The sequence below is a fragment of the Phyllostomus hastatus genome, unplaced genomic scaffold, assembly GCF_019186645.2.
Source record: "Phyllostomus hastatus isolate PE091 unplaced genomic scaffold, TTU_PhHast_1.1 phas_scaffold_78, whole genome shotgun sequence".
NCBI lineage: Eukaryota > Metazoa > Chordata > Mammalia > Chiroptera > Phyllostomidae > Phyllostomus > Phyllostomus hastatus.
The window spans coordinates 43,763,333-43,779,314 of record NW_025334041.1 but is presented as its reverse complement, the minus strand read 5'-3'; the positions used below and the strand labels follow the sequence as shown (position 1 = coordinate 43,779,314).

The 15,982-nt window shown below is 43.8% G+C and overlaps 1 protein-coding gene across 3 annotated transcripts in view; it reads right to left on the bottom strand.

Annotated features, from left to right (window-relative positions):
* The window catches only part of MAGI2 (membrane associated guanylate kinase, WW and PDZ domain containing 2), a 1,385,030-nt gene that overhangs the window by 19,405 nt on the left and 1,349,643 nt on the right, over positions 1-15,982 (bottom strand). The window lies entirely within an intron of this gene.

Genomic DNA, 15,982 nt, shown 5'->3' with positions numbered 1-15,982 from the left:
AGCCATCTGGCCAAGGCAGGGTTGAAATTTTACAAGGCTGATGGCCTCTATGCACAAGATGGATTGCAGCTGGAATAAAGAAAACCAGTCAGGAGACTGTGGTGGTGGCCCAGGCAAGACATCATGGTGGCTTGGACTAGGGAGGTGGTAATGGATGTGGTGAGAAGAGGCTGGACTCAGGGCACATTTCTAAGACTGACTAGATTGTCTGATGGATGAATATGGGGTGTGAGGACCCGAGGTTTTCTTTTATATTTATGCATTAGAAAAAGTACTGACCTTTATGCAGACTTGTGCTAGACATTGGAGATGCAAAGATGAACAAGAAACAATTAGTGCCTTCAAGGAACTTACTAGTACAGGACTTCAAATTTACAGACTTTTAGAGGCCAGTACAGAGTGCTGTGGGGTGGGCAGAGAAAGAGAGCAGATTGTCCCACACTGGGGACGCAGGGGAGGTTTTATTTGCATTTGAAGGAAGGACAGTAGGTCACTAGATGCAGAGAGCAGGGGAGAGTTTTCCAGAAAGGGGGATCGGTAAGTGAGCAGTGGGGTGTTGTGGGATGGTGAGGGTTGCCTGGGAGGGTGGTGGGAGAGAAGGCTGGGAATGCAGGTTGGGGAGAAGCCTGGGTGCAAACTAAGCAGTGACCACTTCACCCTAAAGACAATGTGGGTATTTGTAAGCAGGAAGGCAATAAGGGTGTCCCTCCTCCTTATCCACTAGGCGGGTCAATTCACTGATCCTGACAAAAATTATGCTTGAACTAAAACTTATTAAATGTGTGTTGTTCCTGTCAGAGTGTCATGTTTTAGATTCTTTTGTCAAGAAATGAAATTTCTTTTTATTTTATTGGTATCAGCAAGCAGAAGCATGATCACTCTTAGGGCAGAGAAATGCTATTAATCTTGTGGTTAATTAATATTTATTAAACATCTACTCTGTGCCAGACACTGTGCTAACTGCTGGGAATCCAGCATGAATAAGACGATGCCCTTGCCCTTGTGGAGGTTGTTAGGTGTAGTAAATATATAACGAGTGCTTTTGAATGTGATGTACCATCAAAAGAACAGTGAAAAAAATGGTAAAGGTGCTACAGAATAATTTAATGTGGAGTTAACCTCTTTTAGGTGTTAGGAGAGGACTCCCTAAGAACACAGTCCTTAAGTTAAAATGAGACTGATTATAATTTTATCATTAGCAGCATTATCATCCCATAGTTCTTCAATAATTAGCCTTTCTTTCAAGTGGTTGCTTCTCTGCTGCTTTGAATCATATCCAGCTCTTGCCTACCTTGAAAAGAGAAGAAACCCCACATCTCTGACTTTTATACAACCAAACTAAGCTTTTTCACCATTCTACAGAATGGACCCCCCACACACATCCTTGCATTCATACATTCACGTACTCATTCACTCGTTCAAGCTCTATCCTACGTGCACAGTATTCGAGGGGATGTCATGGTGTTCGAGGGGACACCAAACAGATTGCTGCAGCTGAAGCAGGATGTGAGGTGCAGGGACAGGAGAGGAAGCGGGGCTGAGTTTCCTTGTTTACAGGCCATGCAGAGAACTGTGGAGTCCATCCTGCAGGTGTTGGAGAGCTGCTGGAGGTTTTCAGCCTGACTGTAATCCCCGCATTCAAAAATACCAGACACGGGAAACACAACTGATATCTAGAGTTGTGGCAGTGTAGACTTAAATCTTAGCTTTACTATTGAACAGATGTGTGGCTTTGGGCAAATTACTTGACTTCTCTGAGCCTAAGAGATATAATATCTACTTAAGACATCTGTTAAGAAAATTGAAATTACCTGAACTCTTATTATAGTTAAAAAAAATCTAAGTTTTTTGCTCATAGTAAGCATTTGTAAATAAGAATTATAAAAGTAAAAACAGCTAACATTTGCTGACACTTACTATTTATGCTAAATGTTGTGCATTCATTCCATCATTCAGATTTCACAACAAAGTCAGGAGATAGATACCCACAGCTAGGTATGTGCCCTGACAAGGGATTGGACCTGCAACCTTTTGGTGTACAGGATGACGCTCCAACCAACTGAACCATCAGGCCAGGGCCCTTTCCACCCATTTAAGCCTTTATATAACTTTTACTTAAAGTTCCCATGAGGAGCAAAAAGGAGAGTCATGGGTTTAGCAGTCCTTTCACATACATCCTGCAGAAGATGCTGTGAACGGAGTGACCGTCCTAGGGAAGGATGAATAGCTATAGATCCTGGTGGGTCTGCCCCCTGGACAATCTTCCTGAGAAGGGACCAGAGCCCACAAGGCATCCAGATCAAAGTGCTGCCATTCCGGCAAGCAGGGGCTGTTGCCAACACAAGCTTTGGGCAGACAGCAGCCTGGCTGTGCTGGTCCAGTTTCGATCCCAGGCCTCTTTGTGAACCTAGGGCCCTGGGGCTGCGGCGTCCTTAGCTCCAGTCACACAGTCCTGGTTACTGCATCCCTTTTCCCCATCAGGCAGCTGACGATGCCAAAAAGCTTGACTTTTCACCCGTGGGGTGGTGACAGCCTCCTGCATGCCCCCTGCTTTGATAATACAGAAGAAATGATGATACTGTTTGGAAAATCTGAGCCCTCATCTTAGTTCATGTTGCAGTTCCCAAGGTGTGTGTGCTGGGGAAGCAGTAGGGTGGGAGGCAGGGGAATGGCAGGAGCCAGGGCTTGACAACCTGACGGAGACCAGCTGAAGGCAGAGGTGGTCTGGGGCAGGCGATAGGGGGAGATGGAGGCAGTGAGTTTGCCTTGCTTTAGTAAAGACGCTTCTGGCTGGATTGGCATAAAGGCTGCCTGCGAATTATTTCTTCAAACAAAATCTCAAACCTTCCTAGAAACAAACGGATGGGTGTCCATTTCTGTAGCATTAGGACTTACACATAATGACCGATTTCAAGCAGGTTTCATTTCATTTGAGCAAATGATAAGGCGTTTCATTGGAGTTACTTCTTCAGAAATAAAATTGAACTGAGAAGAAAGATCTGAAATGATTTGGCTATCACTGTGGATGATGGTTTATCAGGACCTTGATTTTTACAGGTCTGTGCACAGGTAGGAAAACCCTCATGTGTTAGCAGACCCTGCTGAGTGCTCGTGCAGCGGCCTAGGTGAGGGGCTGCAGACGGGCAGGGAGCCCAAGGCCGGCATGGGGAAGGGACCCTGGCAAAGTTAACACCGCAGACCCATCAGAATTTCATCCAGGACAGGACAGTCACTATCTCTTTTCTCAGGTATGACTGAAGAGAGAGAGAGTGTCTGAATGATGTTAGTGCATAGCGCTTTTTAATTTTTACAAGTAATTCAATCGTTAATATTCACATATTGTAGAACTTAAAGAAAAGTTAACTGTTATAAAGAACAAGGAGGGTCCTGTTTACTCAGCCAACACAGTCGCGGGACTCTCAGCTCTGCACCTTGCTCCTTTTCCTGGCAACACCCTGAGAAAAGGACTAAAATGACTATGGCTCTTTCCGAAAAAGCTCAGTTGCAAAAAAACCTTCGTTCCCTAAGTTGCAGAGGTGATTAGTGGTGGGTAAAATAAGTGGTCTGGTCTCTCACACTTGCATTAATCGATTAAGTAAGCATTTATTCAGCGCCTAAAGGTGCCGGCGTCGGCCGGTGCTGGGGACTATGACTGACGCCGGTGTCCTGCGTTCGGTGGGATTATGTGACTTGGGTTTGTCCACGACAAATCTCTTCCTGGCCTGGTGAAAAAACGAGAATTCCCTCTCTCTCTCTCTCTAATCAATTTAACCCGTGCTCTAGGTCAATAGGAGGATCAATGGCAATAAGAAAGCCTGGTTCTTTTTCATCTAGAAAATCAAACCTCCTTCCCCAAATGGCCTCAGTGACGGATCCTCATCAGCGAGGATAATCTTCCCTGTACTCTAAGCAGGTTGTTTTAGTATTCTGTCGGCCTCCAGAGCAGAAAGAAAAATCATTTTTGAAGCTTCCTGTTCTGTTGAATGTGTCTGGAACATTGGTGCTAAACAGGCAATAAATCATAATAAATGGAAATAGTCGCCCATGGCATGATCTGATTGAGTCGTTTAAACAATCACTTTGTGTTGACAAAGTGTAGGGTGATTATGCCAGAGGAATTCAAAGGTGCTTAAAACAAATGAACTGGAGAAATTGCTTGAAAAATATGGGGGGTTCATCCAGGGCAATAGACTTCCTTCATTCTGGCTCAGCCTTGAAGTCCATTGACCTGCGTAATTAAGACGCGCCTAATTCTCCGTCCTTAAGCTGGGTGGAGGGGGCCTGACCACAGAGCTGCCACCTGAGATTTGCCTTCTAAACCTGCGGTTTTGAGAAGTAAACCTCACAGGGACTGGCTAATACTCTTCTGCTATTTGGGAGATTAACTCTCACATTAATGTGGGTAGAGTCATTCAGAGGGCAGCTCCCAGCACCTGTGCAACCGTTTTAACACAGATATTAGACTTTAGCAGGGAAGTCAGTAGTCGTAATAATAATCCGTGCAAATGGGCTCCTTTTGCCAGTGTATACCCAAGTTGGTGTGCATGGGGCAGCCCTCAGGTGCTTGTCCGTGGGAGCAATTTTTGTATTTCCCAAAGGAACCTGCTGGAGGATAAGCGACTTCCTCTGGGTCATCTTGCAAGCAAGGAGAGGTTAGAGCATAATTTTGGTCCCCCCCTCCCCCTTCCAAGACCACAGGGCAGGAGGTGTGGAAACTGCCTGCAGGGATCTGAGGGAAGACCGCCCCCTGGTGGCTTGCTGACTGCACCGCGGTCTCTTCACTGCACATTCCTAGACCTTGCCTGGCTCATCCTATCACAGAAAGGAGGGCATTCCCTTTCATCCCTTCCTCAACTTCCCTGGGTCGGTAAGACCCACACAAGTTCAGATGGTGGTCCCTAGATTGGAAATGAGGGGATTCTCCTCAGCCTACAATCCAAGTGTTACCGGTAGACAGTCTGGACTGTGGGGGAGTCTCCCGCATTGGGCAAGATGGTGGCAGGGGGAGGTTTTTACACTGGGTGCGCAAAGCTGGAAGTTATAGATGGATATGGTCCAAGTGCGAAAGCTAGTAAGACAATCGAATAGAGAAAAAAGCCCTCCCCGCCACTTCTGTCACCAGATTGGGGGTGGCTCTGGGTGAAGGCAGGCACATGTGCCTTGGAAGTCAAAATAGCACAGGGGGAGGTGCCTGACCAAAGAGGCCTGTCAGTGTAGCCTGGGAAGAGAAGGGATTCTTTGGGAAGCGGACCCACCCAAAGCATGGGAAAGCTTGGGAAGTTGGTTGGTCATTTTGAGAAAGCACATGGTCCATCCCACACCAAGCCAATATAGCCCTAGGGCAGGGGTGTCAAACTCATTTTCACTGGGGGGGACACATCAGCCTCGAGGTTGCCTTCAAAGGGCTGAAATAATTTTAGGGCTGCATAAATGTAACTACTCCTTAACTGTTAAGGAGTTGAAGTTACATTCGGCCCTTTGAAGGTAACCATGAGGCTGATGTGGCCCCTGGTGAAAATGAGTTTGACACCCATGCCCTAGGGGAACAAAGAGGCCCTCTTTTGTTCACTCTCTCTCACTTGCTTGCACAGTAGACTCACCTGTCCTTGCCATGGGCCATGTGGCTAATGGCCTCAAGAAGGGAGCCTCTTGTTTTCTTGCTCACCTAGTGATGCACAGGCTGGTGTGCTTGCACGCTCTCTTGGGAGTGCAACCTTGTGGTCCTAGCAACTGCATGGCCCATGGCCCTGCAGCCTCCACACATAGGCCCAGGAGGGAACCTGAAATGAACAACAGCTGGGAGCAAGCTAAGCTACCTGGATGGGGACTATGACCACTTAGCAGCCACTGGCGGCCCTGAAGGACAGCACTTTAAATTGGAGCAGGAACTCTGGGCACTGGCTTCTGTCCTGGTCTTGCTGAGGAGATGGGCTTTGAGACAAGAATTGCCATTCTCCCAGATAGCACAGCACCTGACCAAAATTTTTTTTCATTTTTTCTTTTTCACCAGCATCTGCCTCATGAGTTTGGCTTTTGTGGTGGCAGGCAGCTGAATCAATTCCCCCCACCTCTCTCATTTGGTTACACAAGTAGAAATGGAGCTGTGTCTCAGGCCTGGATGCATGGGCAAATCCTTTGGGGAGATGCACCCCAGACCAATCACCTCTAACTCCGGCTTGGGTCCAACATGTCATTTGGCAATTCTCACCCTCAGGTAGGGGGAAGACTCACTGCCTTAAAAACAGCTATGACTGGAATGTTACTTGGAAACAGGAATCACATTATACTTTCCATCTGAGAAGTCCACATGCTCTTCCGATTTGTCTATGGTGACATCATCTCTGCTGGGTTGGACTCAGGGATGAGTGCTGATCTGAATGGAAACAGAAGACTTAACTGTCAAGAAGCTGACTGGGGCAGTGTTAATCCTTTGAAAGGACTTTCAGTCCAAAGGGACTGGATAATTCCAGGGAGCCTCAAAATATGCCTGTTGCTACCTCAGTGCCTAAAGTGGAAGTCGAGTGGCCTGGGGAGGAAGCTTATTGCCTTCCCATCGTCACTAGATCCCTTTGTTGTCCACTTTGCTGAGTGCTCAGGTGTGTTGGGTGGAGGGGAGACAGAAACATAATTCAGGCTCCTTGTGTTTTAGCATCAGAGACCATGTCTGCTTCTCATCTGAAGCCTGGCACTTTTACATGAGCTCCGGTGGAGAGAAAAATGCACCACCAGCGTTCACTTAAAGCCCGTTCATTACCTGAGACTGTGGCCCGATGCTGGAAGGATTCTTCTGCCTTAGACACTGACATGCCTCCTCTTAAGGCTTCCTGGTCTAGGAGCATTTAGATAACGAAACACAAAACACAGGAAGGACACTTTCAAAGTAGAGATTCAGATTTGCCTGAATGAGAAACATAATAGGAAATTCTTAAGGCCAGGAGCTTTGCAACCTCTAGCCAACATGCTGTAAAGCTGCTCATTAAGGATCCTATCAACCTGGAAACTCAGCACTCCGAACGCCAGTGGGTGGGTTGACGTCAGAAACTACTGGGCTCCATGCCTTGCTGTCCCTCAGAATAGTTCAGTTATTGGGCCTTCTTTAAATAAGACTTCCTACCAAAAGCAAAACAAAAAACACCCCAGACCCCTACTCTTAGAAGTGAGACTGCTCTCTGGGTGAGGAGGTTGGCATGGAGGCATGGATGGTGTTGGGAACAAGGAAATTAAGAACTAAATTTAACCTTAATAGACAAGAACCACATTGTAGCTAAAAAGAAATGATAAAAGAGACAAAGTACAGTTAAAGCAAACATCCTGTGTCTAGCAGACGCTCTCCCCTGGGTAGGCTAGATAAGCAGTGCTTTGTAGTTTTTAATGAGAAAATAGAAAACTAGCTAGCTAGAGCCAGGAGATTACTAGGTTAATGAACAAACATCCTGCCTTCCTGCCTTATGAAAGAATGCTTGGTTTGAAATTCCCATGCGCGGTCTTTGTAAGCAAATTACTAACTGCCACGTCTGCTTCTGTATAACGCTTGCTTGCCCGCCCCTATATAAGAACGTAGTTGTAAGCGCTCAGCGCGGCTCTCATTTGCAGCTCCTTGTGGGCACTGTGTCGCTGGACACTTTAAGAGTTCGCCCCTGCGCAGGTTAAACTTGGCCAATAAAGTAACATCTTTGATACCCTGAAAGTCTCTGATATTTGTTCTCGAGTTTGCTGGATGCTACAGATGGCAGTACGAGGCCTTCTCATGCAGGGCCGCAGCACTGCGGGCTGGTCAGAAAGGAAGGCCTGAGGGGGGAGCTGCTCCCTCCACCAGGGGCTGTTTTCAAAGGCTGAAGGATACCCATGAAATTGGTTGCTCAAAGCTTCTGTGAGTACAGGAGACATGGGTCTTAAATAGTTACTTCTGATCTCAGATCAGTAGTTTTATTTCCCCTTTCTTTATCTTTTCTTCCTCTATTAAGGTCTTTGAAGAGTTTTGTTCTTGACCCCAAAGAGTCTGGGTTATGGGGACTTTGTTTGGATTCCCGTGGTTGAGGAATGTATTCCCTGGCTGCATTTACATGCTTTGATTAATTGTCCAAAGGGAAGCGGCACGGTAGTTTTATAGCGCTAAAATGGCAGCTCTTTCCTGTTTTGGCGATGGTTAGAGGCTCTGAGCCAAGGGGGCTGGCTCCTGCTTTGTAAGAGAGTATTCTCTATAATGGCTTAGAGTCTGTTGAACGTGGGGACTTTCTGGAGGGCTATTGGCGGATCAAGAGGACATGAACTTCCTGCTGTGTAATGCAGGTTTTAAAAGTCTGAGCTGTTGAGTCAAGTTGCCCTGGTTCCTGTCTCTGATCATCCTCCCTGGTCAAGGCTACCCATCATTGTCTAAGCCTTGGTTTTCTTATTAGTAAAATGAGAGTAATTGTGGTACCTTCTCATAGAGTTGCTCTGAGGTGTGAATGAGCTCGGTAATGCAAGACACGCATTAGAGAGTGCCTGGCACATAGTCAATATAGAGTAAAAGCAAAATGAAGTAAATGCTGCTGTTTTCATTGGTTGACCAAAGAAGACTCCATCATCTCCAGTCTCTCTGAAATCCTGACTGGAATGAATCTCCTGGAATTACACTGAATGAATGGGTCAGCTTCACTCAGACCAGACTATCAGAGCTGGGGGACATCTGGAAATGCCAAATGCAGCTGACTGACGCAATTGCCAGACCCCCAAGACCCAGGACTTCCTCAATATATACAACATGCACAAATATGCCAGCATCTCCTTAAACGAGCCGAATAAAACCTTTGAACAGGCCAGCAGGGTGCAGCACAGTGGAAAGAATACTATCCTTTGAAGTCAAAAGATGGGTTCACTTTGCTGGCTAGCTGTGTGACCTTTGGCAAATCATTTTAACCTCTCTGGGCCCCAGTTTTTACAACTGTTAAATGTTAACTACTTTCCTTGCCATCTTCACAAAGTTGCCTTGTATGGAGTAATTAAAGACACTATACAAGTATAGAATGGGGTATTATTTTTCTTACCTATATCACCTGACAGGAACTCTTTAAAGCAGTAGGAGTTTTTTTTTGCCAGAGGGAGGGTGGGAGGCTACATTTTAGCAACTGAAATTCCTATAGAGACTTTGGCTATCCCGCCGGGGAGCTGGAGGGGCCCCACTGTTTCTGCGTGTGGCAGGTGCAGTGTGAGGTGGGGACTCTGTGGGGAGTTCTAATCTGGACCTTTATGTCAGCCTTGCAGGTCAAGAGAAAGTTACACTAGAAACTTAAGTTTTAATTTTTAGAAGTCCAGCTGTTCTTTTGACCTCTGCAGGCGAAAAGGGTTGCTCAAAATCTCCATTTACATCTACTCAAAATAAATGACAAAGCTGGATTAGGGGTATGGGTTCAAAGAGTCCTACAGGAGGCCTCTCGGCACCGTCCTCTGCTGTAGCTTTAAGCTCAACCGAGTGAAGCAAGTTAAAGGCATTTTAACAGATGGGTGGCTAATGTCCTCATGGTCAGCTTTTTATATTATTGTTTGTTTAGGGAAGAGTGAAGTCCAATCAGTCTTGTGCTTTAATTTTAGCAATGCCTTTTGGTAGGATACAGGAATCCAACAATTTACTGAGAGGAAATAATTATAAAGCTTAAGTTTCAGTCTCAAAAACTTAAAAACTGAGAGCTGATGTACCTTATGTATAACTATTACTTGTACTAAGTTTGATTTTTGCCAAACTCTAACTTAAAGCAAATGCAAAAAGAATGATGACAATGAATGGATCAGGTCAGTTATTCAGGTATACATCTTATCTCTTTCAAGTTTAAGCTCATTCTCTTTACTCTTTCATTTTCCCAGGGTAGCTTGATTAAAGGGAAATGGGAAAAAAGGAGTAATTTGTGTCATAACTTGTACTTCTATTATAAGGAGGACATCTTTATTCCATTATTTTATGAATAACATTCATTAAAATAATGTGATTTCTCCCACCAAAATTTACAACACTATTAATGTACCCCTTTCAGGATCCAGAGTTCCCAGGGCGTTCTTTTTCTTTGTAAGATAGTTATGAATTATTTCTAAGTGGACACATTACTGTTTTAAAATGGAGAGAGAGAGAGAGAGAGAGAGAGAGAGAGAGAGAGAGAGAGAGAGAGAGAGAGAGAGCTGTAGAAGAGACTTTTTCTTCCAACAGAGCCACAAAGACAATAGGCTGGTTCTTTCACAGCCATTCCAGGGACAGAACGACAGGGCTGTAAGAGCCACGCACAATGGTATTAATACACCCTCAGATTCCAGAGTCACGTTTTGTTGACCACTAGTGAACCTCTCACTGTCAGTGCAGAGTTTAATTTAGTTTTTTTATTCCTCTCTCATTTTTTTTCATAGCAGTATAGAAGACTGGTTGGTATGGCAGTGGACTGAGAAATCTGTAATTTGTTTCCTCATTTGGCAAATGTCTTGGGGTCACTATTGGATGATAGGATGATAGGCACTCTGGATACAGTGGTCAACAAGACAGAGTTAGTGCCCTTGTGAAGCTAATGTAACTTTTTTTTTTTTTTGCTGGGGAGAGGGAGTGATTGTCAAATAGAGGTTCCCACTGGGAGATGGAGTCAGAGAGTCAATGGCAAAGTCAATGTGACCATTCAAAGGACAGCAGAGTCATCATTTACTAAAGTGGGAACAAAGGTCAAGTGTGAATGGCAACTTAGGACTCAAGATATTTCATTTGGGAAGTCTCCTATCTAAGTGGCAGAGACATGGGTATCTAGGACAGCAACAGCTATATAATGATGTTTGGTTGGCGGGGGTGGGGGGGCAGGGCATCTCACTTTCTTTAGCTTCTTCATCCATCCATTCATTGAATCAAACATTGAGTAGTTTATTTCTTTTCCCAAAGCAGAGCAATGTGCTAGCCATTGGGAATATGAAATAAATGAAAAACTGCTCTCTCTGACCTTATGGGGCTCACATTTTAATGAAGGGAGCAGGCCACCTTAAAAAATAAATATGATACAATTTGTTAAGTACTTTAATAGAGTTATATACCGAGTGATATGAAAATATAGAGAAATCACTTATAAATGCATTTTTAAGACAGAGTTCCTGAATAGTGATGGTATTTTCATAGCAGTTCCAGTCAACAGTGTTATGGTTATGTATATACATGGGATAAGCCCTCATTGCTTTTATCTGAAATCAAAGATTCACTTAATCAGAGCCCATTTTATTTACAACTATGTGCAGTTATCTTAGTAGAGAACATAGGTGTGACTGAAAGTGCTTTAGTTTTAAAATTAATAAGCATAGATGAGTTAAAAATGATATAACTTTTCAAGATCACTGACCCTCCTGCTTTCCCATTTCTCTGATCAACTTCCCTTAAGAGACAGACTAGTCCAATTTTTCTTCTTTAAGAGAAAAAAGCAGTAGTAGTGTCATTCTTATTTCTCAGTCTGTTTGCCATTGTCTGCTAACCTTAGTACAGGAGACAGTGTGAGGGGAAAACTCAGTTGCTCTCTTAGAAGCCACATAGCTAGTTCATCCTTGCCTACTGCATTTAAAATTTTTTTCTTATTTGCTCTCCCTTCCTTTTCTTTTCTTTTTCTATTTATTTTTTCTCAAAAGCATCCATGGCTGGAACCAGGACTACATTCAAATACAGATGCTATTTGACTTACCATGGGGTTATATCTATATAAACCTTATATCCAAAGTCAAAAATATCGGAAGTCAAAAATGCAATTCAATACATTCTGCACTCTTGAGTTTCACCTTAAGAGTGATTGCCTTCCTCTCTTTTCACCAGAAGCAGGAAACACAGATGGGCATTTGTTAGACATGATGGGAAGTGACAACACACAAGACCACATCCAAAAAGAGCCGACCACCCAGCATACTCTAGAGTCTCGCTTATTCGCTCCAGTGATCACGTGGCTGATGTGGAGTGAAGGCTGGCTGTGCTGCCTCCCTCATCAGAGAGTACTGAGTTTCACCAGCCCAAGAAAAGATCAAAATTCAACATTCAAAGTACAGTTTTTACTGAATACATATTTCTTTTGCACCTTCGTAAAGTTGGAAAATCAAAGTCAAACTATTATAAGTCTGGGACTGTCTGAACAGTTTTTCTGTAATTGGTATATTCCGGCTTTTCCTGTATTAAAAATGTTTGGTGACCATGGCAACACTCTCATTAGCCATCAAGGTCTGGGAGTTCTCATTTGTTGATAATGGACATGAGTCTGTCTTTCCCTTTGTGCTTTGCTTTCAGACAAACAGCACACCCCTTTAGGCATATTCAGGGTGATTTGCAGCCTCATCTCATGGAATTTAAAATCTAACTGGGGAATGTGACATCTCTTCTTCATCCCCTCTTCCTTAGCTCTTCCCTGCCTGCAGCCATCCTGTACTATGTTGCAATATAAAACCATTCCGATACTTGCTCTACTGGATACTCAGCAGTTTTGCATCCTCTTTGTAAATGCCAAGGTCAAGAGCCAGATGGTGTCTGGTGTCCTGGACCTGGCAGCCTTGTATCCATAAAACCTGAGTGAGGAGCACAGTTGAGAAACTGAGGAGGTAGGAACTTAATACAAGGGAGGCATCACATACTCTCTGGGGCCTAAAAGGGCCAGAAATAGGAATGTCTCCAAGTATCAGCTCCAATAAGGATGCTGCGCAGATGACCTGGGTCATTATAGGTCAGGCTGTTAATAACTCAGTTTGAATTGCCTTCGACATAGCTTCCATGGGCCAAAGATTATGACCATGGACTAGAATAAGCTAACAGCTTCATCAGAGGCTAAATATCAGGCAAACTGAGCTACAGCCAAGTCACAGGGCCACAGAGGGACCTCTGGGATGTTGCTTTTAATCAACTTCTGCTAGCAAATAACACATGCTAGCTCTAAAAAGAACAGTTGGGTATGGACCAATGACATGGCACCTACAGCTACCCTTATCTGCCAAGCTAGAAAAAAGTAAATGAAAAGCTGTAATTAAAAAAGATAATTTTAAAATTAGTTCTTATTAATAGAATTAAGCCATATTAAGTCTTGAGATGGTATCATAAATATGCTAATAAAATGTTCTTCCCAAATGAAAATATATGTGGACTGAATAATTTTAAAGTCATATACTGCATGTTGGTTTATGACATTAAATATTAAATATATTAAGTGGCAGTAAAAAGTAGCTTGAAGACATTTTGCATCACTGGCCAAGTAACTAGGTAACTGCTAATCAATCTTTATATAATATACAGACCACACTCCATTGGCATGAAGTGAAATTTGTGATATTGACTTGTCAGGGAATGGGCATTTCTTATACAAACCACAGAATGAGTGGGCACAGTAGGTGCTCTGTGTGTATCATCTTAATAGGAGAGGAGGAGAGATTGTGGCAGGATGATTTAGATTATCCACAAATAACAATTCTCCTGTGAGGGCTATTACCATGGGGTAGAATTAAAATGGCAGTATCCTTCCCTAGATATCTGTCTAGCTCGGCTGTCTGCAGAAGCTCTGGCCCGGAACTGTCTGAGGAGAAGAAAATGAATGGGTTATCTCCTGGTGAGCCTGTAATTGCACCAGCCTGGATTCTGCACGGCAGCATGTGTCCTTTCAGAAGGCCACTGAGCCTTCTTGGATTCTCTAATGATGAACTTGTCATTTGCCCTACACCTGCTGCCATCTTGATTCCCTCACTTCTTTCCTCTGCCAGTCACCCACTCAGGAGCCAAGCCTCCTTTGCTCCCCCTAGTAAGGTAACTGGCAGTTCCTGTGGCTGTACCTTCCTTTCCACTGTCTCCCCAGTTGAGGCCCCTCTTTCTGCTCATTGCAATAGCTGTCCTGCTGTCATAGCTGCCTCCACCTGCAGCCTCTCTTGCCATCCCACTGCTCTGATTGTCTCCACTGTCTTGTCTCTATGGGCCTAAATTTTAGGCCCTCCCTCCCTCCCATTGTTTTTATGGCATGCACTTTACATTCTAGTCAAATTGCTTTACTTGTCTTAACTCTCAAGCCCTCCCTGTCACTGATTTTGCAGATGACTCGATTGCCCCACTGCCTTTCTGCCTCCTAAAAGCCAGCCTGCTGTTTAAGGCTGAGCTCAAATGCCACCACATTCTTGAATTCTTCTTTGATAAGCTCACAGTGAAAGTTGCACTTTGCCCATTTCTTTTGGGCACATGTTGGCTGATATTTGCTCATTGATAGATGTGTATGGGCCTTGCCTAGTAGATAAAACTGTGGTTTATTCATCTTTCTGTTCCTCGCAGTGCCAAGGGATGTGCCTTGCACCAAAAACTTCGGTGGCTCAAGGAATGAATCGATTCAGAGAAAGACTTGCCCAGGTGACATTTTGGAATGAAGGCTCTGAAACTAAATGGGTAACCAAGTGGATATTATAATGTCCTCACTGGCATGTCTCCTAAGTGTAGGTTGTGTAAATTGGGGTAATTGCTTTGCTTTTTATACTTTAAGGGATTACATTTCAAGAAGAAAGCCTGAGTGGAGAAAACAGTGACTGCCCCATAAGTTGCCTGAAAGTTCTTGTGTATATGTTCATATTCTCACATATACATACACATATATCTGCATATGATTATCAAGATGAAATATGTAGCCCTGGCTGGTGTGGCTCAGTGGATTGAGTGCCGGCCTGCAAACCAAAGGGTCACTGGTTTGGTTCCCAGTTGGGGCACATGCCTGGGTTGTGGGCCAGGTCCCCAGCAGGCGGTGCTTGAGAGGCAACCACACATTGATGTTTTGCTCCCTCTCTTTCTTCCTTCCTTCCCCTCTCTAAAAATAAATAAAATCTTAAAAGAAAACAAGAATATAAGAAAAAAATATGAAATGTGCCAGTTGGGGACACTCTTTCATCTTTTTTTCACACATTCATTAAAAACATTGTTTTCTGATTACTAAAATAATATATTAGAGACAATTTGGGTAATATATAAAAATGTATTATCTGTGTGGTAATGCTCATTACTCAGAAAGAAAACATTCTATTAAAAGTTTAGATTTCTTTCCAGTTTTTTCTTTGTATAGCATTTCTCTACTACTCCCATAGTTATGTTATCTGACTTGTCTTGCCATGCTGCTTTTGGGTCAGAGGAGTGGTTTGTCTTGGGTCTCCCACTCACCCATGGATGGGTCTCAAACAAAAGGAGTTTTGTAGATATTTGTTCTTAGTTTTTAGGCATTCTGAGGAATTGCCAGTGAATATAAAGAGAGCTGGGAAATTTTAGAAAGTGGCTTCGAAATTAATTTTTAATTTATTCTTTCCTCTCCCCGCAAACTTGTGATCTACTGCCTTTGTTTAAAGGACAAGACGCGGTGAGAAGGAGACACTGTGAAATAAAAGATGAGATGGAGTGTTGCAATTACCACATTGCCTGTTGGTCAGTAAGTGCTTCTCCTTTGATATGATTGTTTCAAACTGCAAATGAGTGCACAGATGACGAATTGAGAGAAGCTTAAATTCAACTTTGGCCTGTATGGCTGAGGTCCGTGGCTGAAGTTTTTCTTTCTAGAAGTTTCACTCAGTGCTCACACCTTGGTTGATGTCTGTTGCACTTCTCAGTCATTCTCACTTGACTGAATTTTCCTCTGAGCTGTTCTTTCACCATAAATCATGGCTGAGGGCTTGGTACTTACTCATGTAATCTGCTCTGGCCCATAACAAATGGTTGCAGGCAGAATGCAATTCTGTGATGTTTTAGTGGCTTGTAGTAAAGTACCTAACAGCCTTCAATGCCTCCATTCCACCCCCAGTTGTGGATGGGGGTGGAGGTATCTATTTGAACTTGATAAATAAAACCCATCAGTTCCAAGAATACAGTGTGCCAGATGACACCCTCTAATGACATACCTGGCAGAGCAAAGCCATCAATGCAATGCTTCTTTTAAAACATTGCGGGAGTGTCTCACTGTTTTTTTATTTATATATTTAGTTTGGAAGGGGAAAATGAGAACGCCAAGTACTCGGG